At 32.6% G+C, this 26,791-nt stretch overlaps 1 protein-coding gene across 1 annotated transcript in view; it reads right to left on the bottom strand.

Moving 5' to 3' along the window:
* The window catches only part of LOC127711530 (uncharacterized), a 30,614-nt gene extending 4,822 nt beyond the window's left edge, over positions 1-25,792 (bottom strand). The window contains exon 1 of the mRNA XM_052217609.1: positions 25,739-25,792. The gene's annotated coding sequence lies outside the window, so the exon portion shown is untranslated. The remainder of the gene's footprint in view (positions 1-25,738) is intronic.
* Positions 25,793-26,791: the final 999 nt, after the last annotated feature.

Below are 26,791 nucleotides of genomic sequence, written 5' to 3'. Positions count from 1 at the left end.
GTCAAAGAACTGAGAATTTTAAAATAGGACTTTTTACTATCATGGCCCAATATCCTAAATCTAAATACAAGTTTAGATTCAGCATATCAAAAACTCAATTTTTCGTTAAAGCAAACAAAGTTTAACATGTTTAATTTTTGATCCTTTGGACATCAATGTGGACCAATTTGATAAAATGCCCAAAATCAAAAATTTACATACACAGTTAGATTCAGCATGCATGTCAAAGAACTCAAAGAATTCAATATTTTTTTTAAACCAAACAAAGTTTAATTTTGGACCCTTTGGGCCTTAATGTGGACCAATTTAAAGAGGGCCCCAAAATTAAAATCTAAATACATGGTTAGTCTGATTCGGCACACCAAAGAACACCAATAATTCAATAAAGTTTAATTTTGGACTCTTCGACCAATTCAAATGCAGGGCCCAAAATCTTCAATCTAAATACACGGCTAGATACAGCATATAGAAGAATCACATGCAATTAAGACATTCAATTAAACCACATTAAAATTTGTCAAGATATAAGCAATTTATACAAAGTATTAGAAAAGTATTGTAAAAAAAAACGAAAAAATAAATAAATTCCAAAATATTATTTCTCATTAATACAAACTCTTTAAAAAAATCCATAAAACTTACCCTCATTATTTTTCAAAATATCCATTAATGAACAGTAAATTTCAAACTATATGAATACATAATTTCTTCTTTAAAATAAGATATGATGCTATATCTATTTTCAACTATGACTCAATTTCTGTTAATTGTGCAATACATCTCTGAATTTAGATTCTGATTATATATTTAATATAGCACAGTTTTTGACACAGAATGAATGTGGTATAAGAACTTAAATAATTTAAAATTGGACATTTACCAATTATGGTCCAATATCCAAATCTAAATACATGGTTGGAATCAGCATTTCAAAGAACCCCAAGATTTCAATTTCAAGTTTAATTTTGGACCCTTTGGACCTCAATGTGAACCAATTTTCTAACAGGACCCAAATTCCAAAATCAAAATACACACTTATATTCAGCATATCAAAGAACCCCATATATTATTTTTTTGTTAAATTCAAACAAAGTTTAATTTTGGACCCCAATTTCAACCAACTTGAAATCTGTGCCTAAAACAAAATCGAATTATATGCTTATATTCAGCATATCAAATGACGTACCACAAGAATTTAATTTTTTGGTAATCAAACCGAGTTTAATTTTGGATACTTTGGACCTTAATGTGGAGCAGTTCGGAAAACGGGCCCAAAATTAAAAATTAAAAACTGTGTTAGATTTCGCACATCAAAGAACATCAATAATTCAATTTTTGATGAAATCAAACATAGTTTAACTTTGGACCCCAATTTGGACCAACCTTAAAAACCAAGCCCAAAATCAAAAACATAAAACACTGTTGGATTGGGCATATCAAAGAACGTCAATAATTCAATTTTTGATGAAATCAAACAAAGTTTAATTTTGGACCCCAATTTGGGCCAACTTGTATACTGTGCACAAAATGAAAAAATCTAAATACTCAATTAGATTCAGCATATGAAAGAACACCGATAATTTAATTTTTGAAGAAATCAAACAAAGTTTAATTTTGGACCCAAATTGGGGCCAACTTGTATACTGTGCACAAAATTAAAAAATCTGAATACACAATTAGATTCAGCATATGAAAGAACACCGATAATTTAATTGTTGAAGAAATCAAACAAAGTTTAATTTTGACCTTTGGACCTTAATATGGATCAATTCAAAAACAGGGCCAAAAATCCAAATTCTAAATACCTAATTAGATTCAGCATATTAAAGAACACCAAGAATTCAAGACTTGGAATTAAACCCCATTAAAATTGTTAAAGAAATAAACAATTTATACAAAGTATTACAAAAGTATTGGGTTTGGACCCTTTCAACTAAACCAATAGGGTCATAACCTTTAAAATCTATCCCAAACTTTATGGTATAACACCTTGTGGCACAATTAAATAGCAAGAAATAGACTTATACTCAAGTTATTGTCCAGAAATCAGAAAATCCTAGTTTTTTTTCCCTTTTCGGCCCCTTATTATTAAACGGTTTGGACCATGTCCCACCGAACCAATCCCAACTTTCCTTTTGAAGTTGGGAACCTTGTGGTAAAATTTCATAGAGATCCATACTCTTATACACAAATTATTGTCCTGAACCATGAAAAATGCTGTTTTTTGCCCCTAATTACTTAATAGCTACAACAACAACCCCCAACATAAATTCAAACCTTCCAATTGTGGTATGAAACCTTGTGCTAAAATTTAATAAAGATCCATACACTTATCCTCAAGTTATTGTCTGTGAACCAGACAAAAAATTGTTTTTGTTAGGCACTTTTTGCCCCTAATTCCTAAACAGCTATGGCAATAACCCCAAAAATTAATCCCAAACTTCCTATTGTGGTGTAGAACCTTGTGCTCAAATTTTTAACAGAGATATATACACTTATACTCGAGTTATTGTCTGAAAACCAGACAAATAATTGTTTTTGGCCCCTTTCTGGCCCTTAATTACAAAACAGATTCGACAATAACCCCCAAAATCAATCCCAACCCTCCTATTGTGGCATGGAACCTTGTGCTAAAATTTCTTACACATCCATACACTTATACTAAATTTAATGTCTTCAAACCAATTTATTTTCTATGAACCAGTAAAACTGACTTGTTTGGCCCCTAATTACAAAACCGCTAAGACAATAGCCCCCCTAAACAATCCCAACCATCCTTTAGTGGTATGAAACCTTGTGCTAAAATTTCATAGAGATCCATGAACTTATACTCAAGTTATTGTCTTCGAACCAAAATGTCTTCAGACGCAGACGCAGACAACACCATAACATAATACGAACGCAAATAAATTTGCGGTCGTATACAAATAATTTTGTATGTTCAGGAGCTAGAATGGCTCGGAATCATTTGGAATTCACTTGAATTTTGTGCTACTATACCTGACAGGCGTATTAATGATTTGATGAAGTTACATGTGTATTGAAAGTAGGGTATCTTGGGATACAGTATTGAATATGGAAATACCAGTCAAAGTTAAGGAGGAGTTACTGTTTTGGCTTTATAACATTAAGAGAGTTAATGTAAAAAAGCTCGATTATTATAGTAAATCTACGGTAATGGTGTATTCAGAGGCAAGCAATTTTGCTTGCGGTGCTTATACTGTCGAAGTTAATAGTAAGATTTTTCATCAAATGTGGAATCGTTCAGAAATGCAACTGAGCTCTACTTGGAGAGAAATGAAAGCAATCGAGTAGTCGCTGATTTCTTTTAAAAATGTTTTCAAAGGGAGGACATTGAAATGGTTTACAGATAACCAAAACTGTGTAAGATTTGTTAGATCCGCAGCATTAAATTAAAGTTACAAAATTTAGTGTTATCACTACAAATTTTAACAATGCACAGTTGGATAATGACTTGCAAGTTTTGAATTTTGACATGCATAATAGGAAAGGAGAAATTCACAAAAAGAGCATTGGGAGTTTATTCATCTTTCTGGTCACTATTTGTGTACTATTTGTAATTGATAAAATATATGGCACCAAATAGTGACCGGGGAGGTAGCCCATATTGAATGCAACAGCAAATGAGAATATAAATGGACTAAAATAAAGATAAGTTACAACTTTTGAATAATATGATATTGTAAATATCACAATTCTAGCCTTTTGATATCGATCAATAAAGATTTCAACCAATATACTTTCATAAGATCAACAACATGTATTGAAAAGATACATGTGTTGACAAGATACATGTATTTGAATGATTTGAAAAGGCTAAAATTATATAACTAACGTAAGAACTCCGAATTGTTTGGATTTTTTATCTGAATTACTCGCATTTTGTTGGGTTGTTACTTTGAGTTACTTGTGATATCACTAGTTATTACTTAAGATTACTTTTAAAAATTCTTGTAATAACTTATAAATAATATCTAAACATTAGTTGCATTCACTATAATTTATTATTACCAAACAGGATTACTTTCAGTTACACTTTACTTAAAATATTACTTGTTTTTACTTTTTTTATGAATTAATAGGAATTACAAAAAATGATTATTTAAATTACTGGAATAGCTTACTCTAAATTTTCAGGACAAGTTTATTAGTCATCATTAACAGTTACTATCGATGAACAATAATTCTGGCAAATTCAATTACTTGAAAGGAGTAATTGAATAACTATTATTAACGCAATCTATTTGAAAAAGAGAATTTCTATTTTATTCTCTTTTTTCAATGTTTACTATTTGTGTGACCAAAATGTTGAAACAAACGTTATACTGGCATTATTGTAACAAATGTATTTTCCCCCATAATGATGATAACCAACAAGAAATCATTAGACTGGGGAAATTTCCCCAAAAAGATCATAACCAACAAAAAATCAATAGACTGGGGAAATTTCCCCATAATGATCATAACCAACAAGAAATCATTAGACTTGGGAAATTTCCCCAAAAAGATGATAACCAACAAGAAATCAATAGACTGGGAAAATTCCCTGAAAAGATGATAACGAAAGAGAAATCAACAGAATGGGGAAATTTCTCCAAAAAAGATGGTTACCAACAAGAAACCAATAGACTGGGGAAATTTCCCCAAAAAGATGATAACGAAAAAGAAATCGATAGAATGGGGAAATTTCCCCAAAAAGATGGTTACCAAAATGAAATCAATAGACTGGGGAAATTTCCCCAAAAAGATGACAAAATAGTAATCAGTAGGTATCACAGAGATGATAAACAACATTATTTCATAGGCTTGTTGAAAATCCAAAAGCATTGCACAATTACAACAGTGATAACTATGTCGTCTTACAAATACAGTAAGAAGAGAAAAAGGGGGAACATTATCACAAGCAGATAACACAATTAAAGGGAAACATTGAATGAGAATACAACAAACATCGCAGATAAAGATGATACAGTACACGAAATGGAGCAATTTCCTCACAAAATCTTATTTAACTGTATATCGGGGCCTTTTGTAGTCGACTATACGGTATGGGTTTTCTAATGTTGAAGGCCATACGGTTGCCTATAAGTCCTAAAATCCGCTTTCTTTATAAACTTTGATGGATAGTTGTCTCATTGTCAATCATACCAGATCTCCTCATTATATATAGCTATGAGTTAACTCATATGCTTTAATCTGGTGAAATTCCCCGCCTGTTTGAAAAATTGTACACGCTCATGGAGACCATGGAAAACAATTGACACATATGAAGAGAGTTGACATTTTTACATAATATGGTTTTAATTTCAACCGTTCAACATTTACAGCATATATTATAAAGCAAACTAAATAAAACAGACTTAAAAAGAAATTGAGTTTTTTCATTTTTTTTGGTGTCCTCATTCAACAGCAATAGATCATGTCATGAGTTGGAGTCTTCTTTTCCTTTCCTGTAATTATATCATGCCTTGAGCTGGAGTCTTCTTTTCCTTTCCTGTAAATATAACATGCCTTGAGTTGGAGTCTTCTTTTCCTTTCCTGTAAATATATAAATTGGTGATACAAAAGATTGCTTCATGTATCAAACAGTGTGACATTACGCTATTATGACGTATGAATTTATAAATAACACTACTATTTTTACGCGGTTACCTGCATTAAGTTTCCTATCGAAGATATTTTTTCACATTTATACGATGGACAGTCAACTGCATTACTTAATCTCGATCTCATCCAAGATTAAGACTCTTGACTTTATTGATTTGAGCTTTTGAGTGTAAAAAATAACTTAGCATATATATAAAGACACTAATTTTTCATCCGAAGATTCTAACATTATAGATCGGCTTGTGATGGTCCGTATGATAAATGATTTTATAAAGCGTGTTCTGTGATTATTTTTATCCAGTCAAACTACGATTAGTATAAAAAAAAGTATAGATTTCGAATTATTGAATCAAATAATCCACAGAAAATAGGTTATTTTTGTTTCATTTACAGTAACGATATACGTTATACACCAGAAAAAGAGAGTAAAGCTCAAATAACGCTTTCCTTTAAATTTTAATTTGCTTGGTTTTTGTCTGCTACGGATGATGTCATGGGCAAGAATCGTCAAGCTCAATATATAAATTTGGGCATATCGAGATTTACAATTATATCATCATGATCATATGTTCCCGTTCATACGTGCATTCGGAAGATTTTTTTACAATGAACCTGTTAAATAGACAGGAAATATTCTATTGCTGCTATAGAATGGATGATATTGGAAGGGATGCGTGGGTGGACTGTCTCGAATACTGAAACATGGTGGACACTGATTTAACTGTATTCCTCTATCATTCAAATATTTTTCCTTCTTTCTATATTAGCCCATATATATTGACATAAGTATTTGTGACTTCGTTGCTTTGCTTGGGAAACATCTGTAACAGCCCCATACCGTAAAGTGAGCTGTCAGAGACCCTGGAATAACGCAACGTTAACTAATTTGTTTGAAAAAAACAACGGACTGATTTATATAATTTTATATAAAAAAAAAAACAATTAAAAAATACAATATTATTACTGGTGGAAATAAACGACAACTACAGACTTCAGGTCTCCTGACTTGGACAGGTCAAACATATAATATGGTGGGGTAACACACATGTGTGTGTGCTTAACCCTCTAACCTGTGAAGCGATGTAACAGCATAACATAAGAACAAACTATAAAAATTAATTTCAAATGGCTTGTATCATTAGATTGGCATGCAGCACAAAAAAAAATCATCAAAGACAGAGGACACGAAGTATGTATCCCAGAGTTATCTTGTTCAGTACTCAAGTCTAGTGAAAGGCCAATAACATATGAATCACATCAATTTCTCTCATGTTAAGATGCAAATTTTGCTGTTAATATTCGCTGCTCTGATTTCTTTTGTAAATTTTCAAAAACACCTTTTTGATACGACTTCTTTGTGCTGAAGCAATCGCCAATCAATCAATCAACCAATCAATCAAAGACAATGTAGTGAAGTGTGTCGCAATTCAATTTTAATCAGATTTTATAAGTACTTGTCTCTTAAATGTAACGTTTTTCTTTTTGTGATATTGAAACATAGCGCATAAAAATGTATGTATATAAGAAAATAAAAAGTCTATAAAAATGTGTTACAATATTTCATAACTTAATTTTAACATGTCTGAGAGACCAATACCCTACTTACTCAACGGACTATTCCCCTATGTAACGTAATGCAAACTTCTGTCCCCGATAGTCCGAATGATGTCCTTGAGATTTTGATTAATGTGTCTAGTAGATCGATGCGAAAGGCACTATGTATACAGGTTCGCATATTTTCATAAGTCTAATACGCGTATCAATTATTCTAAGAAGTGTGATGGTATCCTTAAATTTAAATTCATAATTCTGACGATTAAAGATCATTATAATATTGATGGACAACTGTTAAGATCAAAGAACAGTAAATGGGAAGCCGATTGAACTTTAACTGAATATCGAAAAAAATTATGGAATTTGTCTTTTATTACATTGTTTTATTTGAAATATTACTGATTAAATTCTTTTAAAATAGTTGAACTTTTGTATACATGTAGAAAGCACATAAAATCGTCGAAAAACGTTCTTTAAGGTAGCACAATACAAAATCAACTAAATTTTATCAAGATTACATTTTCAGCTGTTTTTGTTACTTCTTAATATTCCAAAACCACAGAAGAAATAATTATTTACATATCTTGCACTGTTAATGAGTTTTGATGATAATTAGTTTTGTAAACAAATGCACGTGTCTGACTGGTACAAGATAAGAACGTGGGCAGTACCTTGTGGTTAATCAATATAATCATTTGATAGCTTTATGACCACTGACCAGCAATAAAAATAACAGTTATGAAAAAGAGGTGGATTAGGGATTTATGGAACAATGAAGATAATGAATTGCAAATAAAAATACATTTTTATATTGGAGCTGCCAGGAGAAAAACAAAACAACTATTTGGAGATATGGAGGGAATCAAAATATAAATGTACAGATATTAAACAAATATTATATTTATAAAAAAGAAGATGTGGTATGATTGCCAATGAGACAACTCTCCACAAGAGACCAAATGACACAGATATTAACAACTATAGGTCACCGTACGGCCTTCAACAATGAGCAAAGCCCATACCGCTTAGTCAGCTATAAAAGGCCCCGAAATGACAATGTAAAACAATTCAAACGAGAAAACTAACGGCCTAATTTATGTACAAAAAATGAACGAAAAACAAATATGTAACACATAAGTAAACGACAACCACTAAATTACAGGCTCCTGCCTTGGGACAGGCACATACATACAGGATGTGGCGGGGTTAAACATGTTAGCGGGATCCCAACCCTCCCCCTAACCTGGGACAGTAGTGTAACAGTTCAGATGTTTATACTAGAATTTCTTGAGGAGAATGTTTAAATATGAATTCTTTTTAAAAGAAAATACAAATTAAATATTTCAATTTTCAAACTGCAAAAATGAAAAAAAAACATCTACTTTGTGTGAAACTCTATATTGTCATTGTATACAATTATAATTCTAGAAATCCCCCGTAAGAATCCTCTAGACTGACCAACTGATCATTTTGTGTACACATGCATAACTTATTTTGTTGTAACAGTGTAAAAAACAAAATATATTGTTTTTTGTACTAAATGAATAAACTCCATATTGAAAAAAGTAATGGCAATGTGTAATTAAACTTCTGAGATCATTAATATTAATGGTTTATCATGGTGGGCGGAGTTTTGACCATATCAGTAGCAACTGACTTACAGCAAAGTCAATAATGATATAACTTCTCCCGTCATATCTGATTTTTTAATGCATAGCCTGTGCATTTTTTCTTATATATTTAGAATTGCTGAAATGGAATGCTTTCTTACTGGTCAAAACCTAATTGATTGATGATTAAAGGCCAATCCTGAAGTATCCCCATGATACATGTGTGAATTATATTGAAGTTAATGGGGTACAAGTAGGATAAACTGTTAACACAGAGATATGTCTCGCCTATTTGTTATTTTGATAATGAAAATGTTGAAATTAAAATAGCAATACTTTAACATGTAAGTTATGCAAATATTCAAAGTCAATGAACCATGACTGCAGGTACAGGGCTAAACAATCTCAATGGAAATGAGATGTGCCAATGCTAATACAACTGCAAACCACATACCATTGACTTTTCATAAGTCGTTCCCTTTCAACAAACCTAAACACAAACATTAACTTGTAAACTATGTAAAAGTTTCAAAGTCAATGAACCATAATTAGGGGGTGGGGTTATATGATCTCCATGGAAATGAAACTTGCAAATGCCAACACATTTGCATACCGAATATCATTGACTTAACATTAGTGGTTCATCTTAAGCTGACCTAATCACAAACAAATACATGTAAACTAAGCAAAAGTTTCAAAGTCAATAGACCATGACTGAGAGGTAGGGACCAAATATTCTCCATGGAAATGAGATGTGCTAATGTCTATACAACTGCATACCAAATATCATTGACCTACCACTAACAGTTCCCCTAAAACTGACCTTATCACAAACTAATACATGAAAACTAAGCAAAAGTTTCAAAGTAAATAGACCATGAATGAGGGGGCGGGGCAAAATAATCTCCATGGAAATGAGATATGCCAATGCTTATACAACTGCATACCAAATATCATTGACCTACCACTAGTGGTTCCCCATAAACTGACCTAATCACAAACAAATATATGTAAACTAAGCAAAGTTTCAAAGTCAATAGACCTTGACTGAGAGGGCGGGGCCAAATAATCTCCATATTAATGAGATGTGTCAATGCTAATACAACTGCATACCAAATATCATTGACCCACCACTAGTGGTTCACCATGAACTAGACCTTATCACAATCTAATACATTGTTGACGCCGCCGCCGCTGCCGTCGCCGACGCCGGAAACAGCATACCTATGTCTCGCTTTTTGACTCCGTCAAGGAGAGACAAAAATCCTTATTTATTCAATTGTGACACATACATTTTTGTTATGAAAATGTAGTTTAAAATGAAATTAGCTCCTAAATGGGTGCCCCTTTATGCCTGATTTTCACACATGTTGTTTCTTGACCAGTTATCTTCAAAACCATGTCTAAGATTTCCAAAAACATCAATAGAACAAATTTTATACCCAATTGAATTGAGTGATCTCTTATGAATTGAGGTTGCAAACTTCATTGAAGGTTTATGAGAGAATGAACTACAATAGGAAAAATCTGAGACACGGTTTTGGAGGTCAAACTGTGTTGGCCAAGAATCTATCAAATATTTTGGGATGCTATGAATAACAAAGAAGCTAATTTCATTCAAGTGTGGACATCACAATCTAGCAACTAATTACATAATAATTAATTATCTAATAATTATGCCATAATGAAATTATAACCACTTGAAAGATTAATCTTTCTTCTTTCTTTTGGTACCTCATTTATAAAATTTGAGGCTGGATGAAAGAAATTACATCAGTTTCAAGTTGTCTGATTTGGGGTAAAAAAAATCTTTGTATTGTGCTACCTTAATTTGTTTTAAAATCATCAAATCCATTGACTTCTCGTATAAAACTACTTGTTGTTGATATATAAATGATATAAAATCAAATAAATTAATCATATGGTCACCTCCCGTAGCGTTTATGATGACTGCTTCCTGAACATACTGTATTTCAAAAGATTAATGCCAGACGGTCATGACGGTATATATTGCCGATGTTTTTGTTATTATAATCTACAAGTCTATAAATCTACAAATCGTCTCCTCTCAGCTGATGACATCAAAAAAGGCAACCAAAGGAGGCGATAATAAGTGCTACTGCTAATAGATTCAAAACTAATAAATTACCGATATCTATTGATGCATGATAAGCATCATTTCTATAGTTGATAATTATATAAATAAGAAGATATATGGTATTATTGTCACTGAGAAAACTCTCCACAAGAGACCAAATGGCACAGAAATTAACAACTACAGGTGATCACCATACAGCCTTCAATAATAAGTAAAAACCCATACCTTATAGTCATCTACAAATGTATATCAAATCAAACGAGAAAACTAAATTATGAACTAAATAATGAACGAACAACTAATATGATACACAGCATGAAATGCCAACCCCTGGATTACAGACTCCTGACTTGGGACAGGCAAAGACAGAATGTGGCGGGGTTACACTAGTTTGAAGTTACAATAGCGCAATTATTCGTAATGCATATTCCGAATGGTACCAGCGATGTTCCGTATTTTATTTCTTGTATCTTTATTTCTGAATAAACCATTTACATTGGAATGGAACAGAGAACACATAATATTAATAACAAATCAACAAATCAACATGTATGAGAGAGATGTCAGCCCGGATCACACAACCCTTTATTAACAATTTTAATGAATTTGCAGAGTTTCGAAAGTATCTATATTTTTTTTGCAGATCATAAGATTACTAAATTTAAGTGTATTTGGACGTTTTGAATAATTTTCTTGAATAAATAAATTTCGGATGTTGGCAAATTTCCTGCATGACATAATGTAATGAAATTCGTCACCAATTTCATTCAAGTCGCATAATGTGCAGATTCTTTTTTCACGTTGGATATTTTGCCATCTCCCTTATTCAATAGGTAGCTTATGATTTGTTGTCCTAAACTTGCAGAGTTCTACTATTTCGCGGCGACTACACAAACTAGGAAAAAAACGAATGCCTCTTCTTCGTTCTAATTGATATAAAGTAGAATTTGAAATTATGTTCTGTGCAAAACATTTCTTTATATTTTGATATATCTTGCCTGTAATACTATTTTGTCATTGAAGAGTGTAGGTCTTGATGTCAGATCTTGGAAAGGTTGTATTAGATTTATGCAATGCGTCTGGACTCTGCATGGCCTGTATACCAGTGCATGATATATAGTCACATGTCTTTGTTTTTTGTCGACTATTTTGTTATGAAGTAGGCCGTTTGTTTTCTAATTGAATTGTTACATGATTTTGAGGTCGGAACATTTTATATAGCCGACTATAAAGTGCGGGTTTATTTATTGTTGAAGGCTGGACGGTTGCATATATTAATTATTGCTTACATATCCTCTTCATTTAAGCTTTGGTCGATTGTTGTCTCATTGGCAATCATACCACGTACATCTACTTATATTTATATAGTTCCAAAAAACCAGTATATAATCATAATACTAGAAAATGCGAGAATACCAATTTTATTCGTATTAACAAAGAAAACCATAAAGTCCTACAAATCTCTCTGAATATAAAACAAAAATCGAAACAAACAAACGTATTCTGATGATACATAAATTATAAAGTTTAAGTTAAAGAAATATTTTAAATCTTAAATAACAGTACCTGAACGTATCACTCCTTATGCTCCTGGTAGGTTTGTTGTCTTTACTTTTCTCACTACTTGAGTTTACTACACAATATCCAAACACAATTTATGATTATCGTTCACAAATGTAAAATTAAGTGTCTAAATTATTCATAACGAACAACAGTACGGTTTACTGTGTGCCTGTATAATCTTGATAATTCCCCACAACACTATAAATGCTTGTCAATCACAGCATTATTTTACTACAAATCTCGGAAACAGTCGTCATCATCTCGTCTGCACATCTAACTTAATGTACGCGTAAAATTTCACATTTATAATGATGCCATATGTTGTTGTGTATTTCAATGAATGTTGATGCCATCTACGACAAAGGAAGTGACAGCGAAAAAAAGAACAAAATTGGCGACAGGTATGTTTTATAAATGATTAACAAATATTTATAACTGTGGCTGTACAATGAATTGACGCTTGTTGAAATAAACGATGAAAAACCTAAGAATTAATTCAATCATAGATGTATAAACGGGTTTATACATCTATGATTTAATGATCTTCAATCGTGTTCAAACATGCATCGATCTTAAAAGACATAGAGAAATTAGAAAAATTCAAATCCTTAAACGCTGTACGAGTATAAGACATGAAATTTTATCTTTTGTGATTTAGAACAAGTTAAAATGTATAGTCAATAATGGGTTAAGTGTACTAAATGCATGTTTTTAAGTGAACACGTGATCTATTTTCACTGCTCTTTGGTCGAGTTGTTATTGATACATTTCTCTTTCCCATCCTCAATTTTAACAAAGCTTATACATATAGTGTTAATATACTGTAACAGCAACCTAATAATACACCTTTATTCTTCTTTTTATGATACTAGTAATCAGGCATTCAGTAAGAATCAATTTTAATGCATATTTTTTCCGAAGAAAGGGGGTGAAATATTCTTGTTTTCGTACTGATCACTGCAGTGGCGGATTTACTTGGAGTCAGAGGGGGCCACGTGCCCCTCCCCATCGCAAGGTCAAGGTCACCAGCAAACTTTGTATTGCTATTGAATCTACTTATCCACATCTAAGATATTATTTACAGCTTGATTTGACTTATAAACTTGTCGTTAATCAAACCCAGGCTCCTGTGGCGGATCCAGAACTTTTTCTAAAGGGGGAGGGGGCGCTGACTGACCTAAGGGGGCGCTCCAGTCATGCTTCATTGAATCCCTATATAATCAATTAAATTTTTCCTATGAAAGAGGGGGCCGGGCCACCCAGGGCCCCGTGGATCTCTTTGCAAAAGCTTTTATGTAAACTACATGTTTATTTGAACAGCACGAATATTTCTATTGGTTTTTGAAACAATATTACAGATAAAGGATGTACTTAGGTGAAATTGAAAAAATCTAGAGTTTAAAAAGTTGATACTATAAGTAAGAAGGGAATTAGTAAAGGAACAAAATAAGCTAAAAATATTGATAGGTTATAGAGCTCCTTTCGAGATATTTAATCTTTAAAAAATGGCGGGAAAAGACTGACTCTTACCTTATATTTAGTATTGGCATTATTTGGGTCTCAAATCGAAAGAAAAGAAATCTTGAATCTGCTTAATGTTTGGTTAATGACGTTTTATGAGCTATTGAAGTCTTAAATGAAAAGAAAAAATGGGTGTTATGGGGCAAAATATTTTACCCTGTATCGTATAAAAAAAACGAAGGAGTCAGAACATTTGACAAGAATTCCTCATTAAGATCATTTAGCAGGTGAAATTTTCTGTTCAGGAAAGAAATTATATATGCCAGTTGTTTTAGTGTTTATTGGAACACCCTTTAATAAACTGTAAAAACGGTTTCCTAAACACCGGCTTAATTACCCACCAGGTCTGGGGGCATGTACCCAATATTAGTATCCTCGTTGAAGTATTATATTGACATGAACTCCAACAAGTGGACTTCAATCGTTTATAGTGCGATGCTGCGTTAACTATCTGTTAATTAACTCGACATGTCATATGGATGCATGGGTTTCGATCGATTTTTTGGAACCTCGTGACATTGTAATTACGGAACATACCGAAATAACCGGATGTGTACTTCATTGTCAAGGAAACGACATTTACCGACCATGTCATTAATGACAAATATGTCAGTTGTTACGCAATGTTTGCCTTAAAATAAACAAAAAAGAAGAAACGAAATCCCCGCAACTATTTTCATGAAAAAAAAAAAAAAAAAAAAAAATTCCCACAAGCCATAAACATTTCAGTTTAAGTTACAATCAATTTAAATAGTTTTTTTTATTCATAAAAGGGCCGTTGGCTTAACACGCATAACGGTTATATATACAGGCTTGAAAATCATAAAATTCTTATAAAAAGTATTAATAAGCAATTATCATCGCGCTTTACTCCTAACTTTGACTATCTTTTTAATTTAAGTTTTTATTGAAAAAATTTCCAAAAAAAAAATAAATTCAAAAGTTGATTCCCGTAGCGGCGGGGGCCGGGGGAGGTTAAAGGGCTTTGATCGGAAAAATATCAAATATTTTGATTATTTGTTCACTGAATGTCGAATGCCAAATATTTCATGCAACGAGAAACAAAAACATAAATTGCTTAACATACGGTGTAAGATGTTTCAGAACTGTTAAGCATTTACACACATACACATGACATAAATAAATTGAAATTTGGTTCTCATGATAGCATTTTAAGAATATAAACCAATATTTACTGTTTAAGGCCCATCATGGTGATCGTTCTTTAAATGCATCAAGAAATATTTAAAGCCATTCGTAAAAAAATCTGTCATACGTCAGAGTAATCTCAGACTAGGTTGAATGTTTAGGTTATTACTAACACGAGCATATCCCTCTTTCTGTTAATGTTGTTTTATTTATAACTTTGGAAATATTATAAAAGGTGTAACAATTAATCTGCCTCGTAACCTTCTAATGCTATGTAGAAGTCATCACATGCGTGTAAGTAGTTGATAAATACGTTAATAACATTTTTCTACACTGAGACGAGAGAGAAAACCATAAATATTCTTGTATACCCAAAAAATTACTTTCCATTCCACATCTTGCAAAACTTAATTTGTATTTTAAAATTTCATAAACGTTAAGATTAGTTTGATATACATTGTTGATTTACTTCATGCACTGCAAGTTGGCGTTAATGATGACAGAAATACAAAACTGTAGACCGCTTTACTTCAAAGCCATAATTTCCATAAATATGGTATATGTAACCATCCGGTTATCAGGTTTATCAAAACATTTGTACATAATTCCGGTCAAACGTATTTCACGATGAATTACTCAATATGTGGAGTCGTGTGTAATGATGATTCAAATTATTATGTCTATAAATCTTACATTACTTTGATTTACTTGAAAATTAATTGAAGTTGTATGATTTAAAATTAATAATTAAATGACTTTAAATTGTGCATCTATAGTGTTTATTAGAGAATAGAAATATCATGGTCACCTAGACTTCTACAAGCCGAAAATAAAATCCTTACTGACGTGTCTGTTGTGACGTTTCGGATTTTAATGAAAGTAATCTATCTATAACTGGTAAATTATTAAGTCAGGAATTTCGTTACCAAATTATTTAAAACCTTTACTAAACTCTTCCATAGATATTAAGATTTGGTTTGGAAGTTTGGTTGTATTTTTTAATCGGAAAGCACACCCTAGTTTTTACGGAGATATACATGTAGTTTGCCGAGCCTGGAAATTAAGATACGATCCGGGTAAACTTATCGTTCCTTTTATTAAACTTATTCTAAAAAGATTACCAATTCAACGCTATAATTAGATCTTTTTGTACTGTTTTCATTGGTTTAGTGGTTATCAGTAAATTAAAATCAAACTAAATATTAATTTAAATAGGCACATTCATTTATAATAAATCTTTACTCTAAATTCATTATATAGATGTTGGATGTGAACTTATTTGATATTTTAGTCTTAGATGCATGATTTTATTAGTTATTATTGGCTTTGAACAGCTGTCAATAACTGCGAGTACACTCAGATCTGCACTTTTTGTAGTGGGGATGTATAGGTACCCTGCCACGTCCACTCTGCGTTTTTGTAAGATGTATTTTTGCTTTGTTTCGATCTATCGAGTTTAACCATTTTCAACTGATTTTTATAGTTCGTTCTTATGTTGTACTGTTACACCACTATCCCAGGTTAGGGGAGGGTTGGCGCGCCTTCAAACTTGTTTAACCCCGCCACATTCTGGATGTACTTGTCCCAAGTCAGGAGCCCGTAATTCAGTGGTTGTCGTTTATTGCTGTATATCATATTTGTTTTTCGTTCATTATTTTGCACATAAATCAGGCTGTTAGTTTTCTTTTTTAAATTGTTTTACATTTGTCATTTCAGTGCCTTTAACAGCTAACTATGCGGTATGGGTTTTACTCATTGTCAAAGGCCGTACGATGACCTATAGTTGTGTTATTTTGTCTCTTGGGAAGATTTGTCTCATTAGCAGTCGTACCACATCTTCTTATTTTTATAATGACATATTATACATATAGATTAGACCGTTAGTTTTCCTGTTTGAATGGTTTAACACTAGTCGTTTTGGGGCCCTTTATAGCTTGCTGTTCGGTGTGAACCGAGGCTCCGTGTTAAAGGCCGTACTTTGACCTATAATAGTTTACTTTTACAAATTGTGACTTGGATGGAGAGTTGTCTCATTGGCACTCATACCACATCTTCTTATATCTAATATTATGATGATATGGACAAACGAATAAACTATCTAATAACAAAGCCTCGTCTCAATTTTTATGATATTCTATGAAAATTCTGTTTTGATCTCCTTGCATACGTAGACGTACAGTGTGCCACCGATTAGTTCCAAATTATGAATTATGTTTATGCGTTGAGTATACAATTTCTTGGCGTTACATAGTATCTTCAATTCATAGTTCACAGCTGGTCATAATCATGTATTATATTCTGGTCATCAGATAAGTTCATGCTGTGAAGACAAATACACAAACGTTTGACTAAATTATTTACTGATTTTAACTATATGTGCTGGCTACGTAGGGTTGAAAGGAGTGTCGATATCGGGATAAAAATATATAATCTCATTTTCCAACAACGTCACGTTCATGTTTAGAAGCAACGCAATCCCGTGGCGGATCCTGGGGATGGGGGGGGGGGGGGTCCTTGAGTTGGAACTCCCCGCCCCTTTTATCCTGGGAACCCTTCCCCCTTTATGAAATCGCCCTTGCAATCGTCATTATCACATCTTGCTTTTCCGATAAATTCGTCACATCTTAATTACTTTCCACTATTTGCCCTTTCATATCTTTCAGTATGAAGAAATTTCACTTTCAATATATAATAAACAAGTTTGGTCAGATAAATGTAGTGACACCCCAGAGATAGATTTATATTATTGAAAAACTGATAAAAAGTTACATTGCCGTTCCCTCTTTAAAGACGCTGACACTGGAATTTCTTTAAATAATTGTTATCATGATTCATGTATACAAACCGTTGAATATTAATTAGGTGCAAATGTCAAAATGGTCGGATTTATAGCATCTATAACTAGCATCAGTGGAAATACCACATTGGAATAAATAGAGGTTAATTGGTTTGACCCAATATATTCGTTTGCATAATGGTTAGGAAGGTCATTTCATACGAAAACAATATTTGTTTTTATTAAATACTTGCGCTAAATCGGTAAGTTAAAAAAACTTACGAAGCCGTGTTACAAAGTAGGTATGCATATTTACATTACGGCATTTATCAGATTATCAATTATCGAAGATTAATATCATTTTTATATATATTTAAAAATGTTGCTTAAATGAACCTAATTATATAAATAAAGGCTAGACCTTTAACTGGGATAAAAAAGCAAATACAAAATTATTTGTCAAAGTTTCAATTTCATAAATAAAATCATAACTATTGTATAATGAGAACTGGATTGCGATTGACATGAACAAATATCTGCATATTTGTTTGAATTGTTTTACATTTGTCATTTTATAGCTGACTATGTGGTATGGGTTTTTCTCAATGTTGAAGGCCGTACGGTGACCTATACTTGCTAGCTTCTACGTCATTAAGTCTCTTGTGGAGAGTTGTCTCATTGGCAATCATACATGTACCACATCTTCTTATTTTTATATTTATCAAATATTTGAAAAAAAAAGAAAGAAAAAAAAAGAAACTTTAATACAAGTTTTCTAAATATAAATCTTACAAGCGGTGATCAAAGACATCATTTGTTGAAGTAGAAAAAGGAGAAATAAAATAATTGTATTCAAAATTTTAGAATAAGGTATACAATGAGAGAGTTTTTTAATAGATACATATTTCAAAGTCATACATATGATAGTCACGATGGTACACTTTCATTTCAATTATGCATCAAGTATTTATAGAGTACAAGTGGTATATTTTCGTTTTATCAGACAGCCCAACGACACAAATAACCAAAAGACAGTTGGACAGACAGACGTCCATTTTTAACATTCTGATTTCGTGATGAAAGAAAATTTATAAATCATTTGTTTTTGTCCAGAATAAAACTTGATAAAGCAAAGTATAATAAATTGTCATTTCTGAAATACGGATTATAAAAATAAAGCATAGCACCATACCGATCCATTTTGCGTCTTTTGAAACATCTTCATAGCAATTATCATTCGTAATGTTAGAAAATTTTGGATAGATAATGTGTTTTTGTTCAGAGTAATTTTTGATAAAACAAAGTGTATATTGACATATATTCATAGCTTTCGTCAATATAATGATATATATTCAAAGACGAGGAATTACTGCCATGTCGATTCTTTTTTCTTCTTATGAAACAATGTTGTCATTTTTGAAATATGGATCATCAAAATTCCTATTTCTAGCATGAATACCACCACATGTTCTCACAGAAGCATACCGGTAGTTACTGCGAGAATACCTTACTGCGATACCAGTTCCTTTTTGTGTCTAGTAAAACATTTTAATTGTAGCATATCAATTTGAAAACATAGTTTGATTGCATCATTTACCAGAAATTAAAATGTATATTATCATACAAATATAAAACTGCTTGTTTAACTTCCAGTGACAAATATTTCAGACATATGCAGAACGAGTCCTCTGTCCAAATGACACAATTATGACGTATTTTTCGCTAACACATAGCTAGTTAATTGGTATATGTGCGTACCTTGCAAGGTCCTTATGCCCATCTGACAGTTTTCAATTGACCTCAAGCTCATTTCATTGATCAGTGAAAATGCAAGTGTGTTAATTTTTGAATAAAGCATGTAATTACTGTTTTTCACTGTTTTATGCACAATATATATAAATAATCCGAATAATTCAGATCATCTTTTTAATCGGTATCTTTTGTTAATCACAACAAGATGTGTTATTTGCTAGATATTTATGATGCATACAATTAAAATTGAACAGACAACGCCGTGCTGTAATCAATACTTGTGGGAAAGTCAAATGACCAACGCTTAGTTAAAATGAAATAACAAACAACCATCAATTCTGAAATTATCTTGAACACAACAATTCACAGCTGCAGACTCCTTCATCTCTTATTTTAATAGCGGATACCCGATTTGATGCCGTACCAACCGTAGCACGACATTGGAACCGGGATTGAACGAAAGTAATTGATATATACACTTAATATCAACGTACGTTTTATGAATCATAATCAACAGTATTGGAAGTATTTTCACTTGGATATAATACGTATTTATAGCAAACAATAGTGTGTGTACTCGATTATGCTTTCAAGTAACTGTTGCACGAATGGTTTATAAGCAGATTTAGTAGACATTACTTTATATTATATCTGATTTTGCATGCTATAAATATTATGAAAAAAGTATAACATGAATAGGTTGGAATTTTATGGGTAGGTTTTTAGAAAACATGACAAAATAAGATCAATTTCAACACACACAAGCTAGTAATCTCATTTTTAAGGTATTAATGCCTCGCACACCAGGATCAAGCTAGAAGCCACTACGCTTGCAGCCAGTTTTCAGATATGACTATAAACCCAAAAGTTGCATCAGATTCAAACTTAGTTAATTTGAAACCGTTTTTATTAATATATGACTACTAAATTATCTGTTTTAAGAATACAATTAAGCAGTCAAAGACACTGATTAAATGAATTTCAAAATTTCATTTCGTATGCATTAATTTAACGACAATTAATTTAATAGTGTCTTTGAATGCTTCATTTTATATATAAAACACACGATTTAGTGGTTACTAGTATATTAAAAAAAAAATTAAGTTAGAATGAATCTTATGCAATTTTTTTGGTTTATAGACATATCTGAAAAATGGCTGCTAGCGGAGTGGCTGTTCGTTCATACGTACATTTAATTCGAATTTGAACGATCAAGCGGCAAAGTTAATTTTTATTTAGGACGGGAACATATGTTAATGTGATATGCATAATAAATCCTGCTTTGTACTAGACCGACTTGCTGGAATGAATTTACAACTTGCTCGCTCACAAGGCAGCAGTCCGTAGGAAGACATCAGATGCGGACCCGGGATTTTGCAAAAAAAGGGGGGGACCGGGGCCTCTTATTATGCAATGTTTGGAGTGGAACATGTAAAACATTTTCATTAACCATAAAAGTAGCTCCATAAGGAGGATTCGGGTTAAATCCGCCGCTTCATATGTCACCCTAGTCGGACACCTTATTCTAATTCCGAGCCGACCAATCTTTTCTCTTACTCCTTAATGCTGCGTGCTCAGCGTAGTAGCAGCAAATGTCACTTTTAAAGTTTTTGTTTTGACCAAGCCGGGTTTCGATCCCATGACCTCTTGCACTCGATGCAAACATGCTACCACGACACCACTGAAAGTTGTTCTTGTTATTTTTATGCCCCACCTACGATAGTAGAGGGGCATTATGTTTCCTGGTCTGTGCGTCCGTTCGTCCGTTCGTTCGTCCGTTCGTCCGTTCGTCCGTCAGTCTGTCCCGCTTCAGGTTAAAGTTTTTGGTCAAGGTAGTTTTTGATGAAGTTGAAGTCCAATGAACTTGAAACGTCGTACACATGTTCTCTATGATTTGATCTTTCTAATTTAAATGCCAAATTAGATTTTTGACCCAATTTCACGGTCCACTGAACATAGAAAATGATAGTGTAATGGGGCATCCGTGTACTATGGATAAATTCTTGTTAAATATAATTCAATGCTTCTAGATATTGCTTTTTTTCATCGGCAACAGACTTATAAAGATTTATTTTCAAATGTTTATGCTCCCGTCGTAGCGGAGGGGGCAATAAGTTTGTTATCCTTGTTTGTCTGTACGTCCGTAAGAACGTCCCAAAATTGGTTTCCGTTCTCTAACTTTAGTTTGCCTCAATCAAATGTTATGAAACTTATACACAATGCTTATTACCACAAAACACAGATCAAGTTTGAATGTTGGTGGTGTCACTTTTGCCATTCTTGAGTTATGCCCCTTTACAAATGGAAAAATTGCTGAATTTTTTGTTTCCGTTCTCTAACTTTAGTTTGCCTCAACTAAATGTTATGAAACTTATACACAATGCTTATTACCACAAAACATAGATCAAGGTTGAATTTTAGTGGCGTCATTTTAATCTTTCTAGAGTTATGCCCCTTTACAAATGGAAAAAATGCTAATTGTTTTGTTTCCGTCCTCTAACTTTAGTTTGCCTCAACCAAACTTTATGGAACTTATACACAATGTTTATTACCACAAAACACAGACCAAGTTTGAATATTGGTGGCGTCACTTTTGCCGTTCTAGAGTTATGCACCTTTACAAATGGAAAACATGCTTATTTTTTTGTTTCCGTTCTCTAACTTTAGTTTTCCTCAACCAAATGTTATGAAACTTATACACAATGCTTATAACTACAAAACACAGATCAAGTTTGAACTTTGGTGGCGTCATTTTTACCGTTTTAGAGTTATGCTCCTTTACAAAACTGGATTTTTTGTTTCTGTTGTCTAACTTAAGTTTGTTATGAAACGTATACACAATGCTAATTACCACAAAACTCATTGCAAGTACAAATTTGGGAAGCGTCACTTTTACAGTTCTTGAGTTGTGTCCCTTTATAACAGTATATGCAAGCGGGGGCAGCATCTGTGTCCATCCCCATTTATTTAGTTTATTTTTTTTAGAATGCATTTCTTAAGGTTTGATTTTTAGCGGAAAAAACAAATTCGGTGACCTTATTTAATTTCTACTGTAACGTCACCACAACTTCTATACTCTATAACGCTATTATACCATACAGTGTCGTAAAAAAATCGTGAGCGTGAACTATTCCTAACTATTGCCAATTCTCAAGCGTAATCAATTGATGAGGAAATAGACTTACTAGTTTTTAAGGACATTTCTGCTGCCAATACATAAAACGCACATTGGCAAATATGTAAATATACTGCAAGTGAAAGAAAGTTACTGTATAGACTGTAACTCCATCTTTTCTAAATTAGACAGGGTTTCACATCTTTTTTTAAATGTTTGTATTGTCCTAATTTTTAGAATCAAATATCGAGTTTGAAATTGTCCCGGTTAACACAGTGGTGACAGAATGATTTTCATGATACATATTTTAAAACTGAACTTATAGTTCGCGCAAACCTCCTTAAAATTTGTTGTATACTCAGATATCAGAATGCCTGTAAAGGGGCTCGTACTTTTTCTAAATGATATCAAAATTGCCCTATGCAGGTACAATCTTCTCATTTTATAGATATCAACTTCAGAATGACGATAACAGAAAGTATTGAGACATTCAATGCAGTTTATCTTGTAACGATATACATATAGCAGGCTTATTTATACGTAAGGGAGCTACCATTTGACATTAATTGGGAGAAAAAGGGGGGGGGGGGTGAAAAATATTGTCCTGCATTTTTTTTTAATTGTAATCTCTGTCCTGCCTTTTTCTTTTTCTTTTTCCCTCTATTCGGTCCTGACGTTTTTTTCAAATTTCATCCCAGCCCTCCTCCCCTCCCCTAAAAATGAAATGGAAGCTTCCTTATAATATTAACGTAACGTCACACTGTCTGGTACATGTAGCAATCTTTTGTATCAACGATGTATATATTTACAGGAAAGGAAAAGAAGAATTTCTACCCAAGGCATGATATATTTACAAGAAAGAAAAAGATGACATCTACTCAAGGCATGATACATTTACAGGAAAGGAAAAGAAGACTTCTAATCAAGGCATGATATATTTACAGGAAAGGAAAAGAAGACTTCAACTTAAGGCATGATCTATTACTGCCTGCATAAAGACACCAAATAAAGGACAGAGCTTGTTTTCTATTTAATCTGTATGGTTTGAATTATAATATTTGCTGTAAATGTTGAACAGTTGAAATTAAAACCACATTCTGCAAGATTATAAACTCACTTCAAATGTGTCAATTTTTTTCATGGTCTCCCATAGGGTGTAATTTTTTCAAACGGGCTGGGAAATTCACCAGATTAAATTGATTGATTGATTGATTTGTTGGTGTTTAACGCCACTTTCAACACTATTGTGCTATTTCAAGGCGGTCATTTTTTATTGATGGAGGAAGCCGGATGGCCCGAAGAAAACCACGAACCTTCGATAGGAAAACTGACAATCATGGGCCTAGTCAATCAAGATTGGAGTCGAGCACACCTTGCACGAGCGGAATTCGAATTCATAATCTCAGCGTTGACTGGCTAGTGATACAGTAGTTGGACTACTTGGAGCACTCGGCCACCGAGGCCCCGATAGATTAAAACATACGAGTTAATTTATAGCTATTCATAAATAAGGGGATCGGGTATGATTGTCAATGAGACAACTATTCCTCAAAGATCATTTTAAGTGGTTTTTAACAATTAACGGCAACCTTACGGCCTTCAACATGAGAAAAACCATACTGTTTAGTCGCCTATTAAAGGCCCCGATATACATGATTACAGTTAACAAGAGTTTGTGAGGAAATTAGCCCATCTATACTGTATCATCTCTATTTCTGATGTTTGTTGTTTAATTTATCAGTGTGAATATTCCCAGCCAATGATTCCTTTCAATTGTGTTATCTGCTGCTTAAAATGTTTCACCACAGTGACTCTTTTCTATTCTTACAGTATCTGTTAGACGACATATTTCTCGCTGTTGTATACAACGGAATGTGCAATCATTGTGCAATGCATGAGTATTTTCTTCAAACCTGTGAACTTATTTTGGTTATCATCTCTGTGGGAATGATTCCCCAGTCTATAGATAACTATTTGGTTAAAATCGTTGTGAAGAAATTTCCCCAGTCTAAATATTTTTTTTGGTTATCAACTGTGTAAGGAAATTTCCCCATTCTATTGATTTCGGTATCGTTGCCATCTTTTTGGGGAAATTTTCCCAGTCTATTGATTTATTTTTGGTTATCAACTTTGTAGGGAAATTTCCCCATTTTAGTGATTTCGTTTTCGTTATCATCTTTTTGGGGAAATTTCCCCATTCTATTGACTTCTTGTTGGTTATCATCTTTTTGGGGAGATTTCCCTATTCTATTGACTTCTTGTTGGTTATCATCTTTTTGGGGAAATTTCCCCATTTTAGTGATTTCTTGTTGGTTATCATCTTTTGGGGAAATTTCCCCATTCTATTGATTTCTTGTTGGTTATCATCTTTTTGGGGAAATATCCCCATTCTATTGACTTCTTGTTGGTTATCGTCTTTTTGGGGAAATATCCCCATTCTATTGATTTCTTGTTGGTTATCATCTTTTGGGGAAATTTCCCCATTCTATTGACTTCTTGTTGGTTATCGTCTTTTTTGGGGAAATTTTACCATTCTATTGATTTCTTTTTAGTTTTCATCATTTTTGGGAGATTTTATCATTCTATTGATTTCTTTTTCGTTAACATCGTTTTAGGGAAATTTGCCCATTCTATTGATTTGTTGTCATCATCTTTTTGGGAAAATTATTGATATCTGATTGGTTATCAATTTACTTGTTAACAATTATTTCTACGTTTCTTGTACATGTAAAGTAAAACGTGTTTATTTCTTGTTCTCGAAGTTTTGTTGTGTAGTGTTATTTGATACCATTATCAAATATATGTGTTATCATGCCAGTTAAATGTTTGTTGGAATATTTTGTTCACACAAATAGAAAGCATTGAAAAAAGAGAATAAAATAGAAATTCTCTTTTTCAAATAGATTGCGTTTATTGTAATTCTAAGTCGTGTTTAAGAGTGTCAAAATTGGACATGTATAAAAAAATGTTACCTTGGATTCGTTGTTGTTTGATTTTTTACACTAACAAAAACTGATAAAGTATCTGTAGCTGCAACATAATAAAAACGTGTTCATTGAATATTACTAAATGTAGAGAATATTAAGCCTAATCTCTGACTATTATTTATTTTCAACTCTTAACATTCCGGGATATTTATTTTCCAAATATCGTTATATTTTTCCCGTTCATAATATTAGGTTGGTTATTTTTATTTTTAATTTTAGCAAACATATAATGTATAAAACAAATATGACCAGATCAGCCAGCCATATATCGCAAATTAAAAGATTTAATAGACAATAAAATACAAACTCTATTAATTTAACAACTTCCTTCATATTGTGTAAATAATGACCACAGTTAGAAGTATGAAACAAGATCAGATTTAATAATTTCATACCATATTCTCCTTTAGAAAAAAATACTACTGTGAGGGTATCAGCGAAAACGAAAGTAAATGATTGTGCATATACAAACCCAACAAAGAAAACTATTCTGTTAAAGATACATATGAAACACAATAGCGTTACAATTAAGCATGAACTAAATATCTGATAGAATTTACCTTGTCGTCTTGAAACAAATTAATATATATATATATATATCCTCTCAACAAAAAACCGGTCAGGGTTCAATGTTGACGTAACAGCAGGTTTAATATGGAAGATGTAACAATACTCCAATTTATAAGACGCGTCCGGGTCTGCATACTTAATTTAGCTATTGTTTATTTACAAACTGTTAGAATGGAATGTACCCATAATGCATGGTATTGTTATTAAATATGTAGTTCAACGTACTGTGTTTATATCACTCGAAGCCAAACTTGATACATGGTGTCAGATGTAAAGACGATACAATGACAATTTTAGAAGAAATATAAAGATTCCGTCATTTGGAAACAGGGAAGTAACCAAGAAAGCAAAACACTATCCCTAAAACATAGAAATAAGCAACAAATTCAAGTCCCGCTCAAAACCACGTGCGTTTTCTGGGAACAATGGATAAGCTACGGGCACCCGATAAATTTAATGTTGAAGCTC

The sequence above is a fragment of the Mytilus californianus genome, unplaced genomic scaffold (assembly GCF_021869535.1).
Source record: "Mytilus californianus isolate M0D057914Y unplaced genomic scaffold, xbMytCali1.0.p SCAF_8, whole genome shotgun sequence".
Lineage (NCBI taxonomy): Eukaryota > Metazoa > Mollusca > Bivalvia > Mytilida > Mytilidae > Mytilus > Mytilus californianus.
This window is presented reverse-complemented; position numbering and strand designations above follow the sequence as displayed.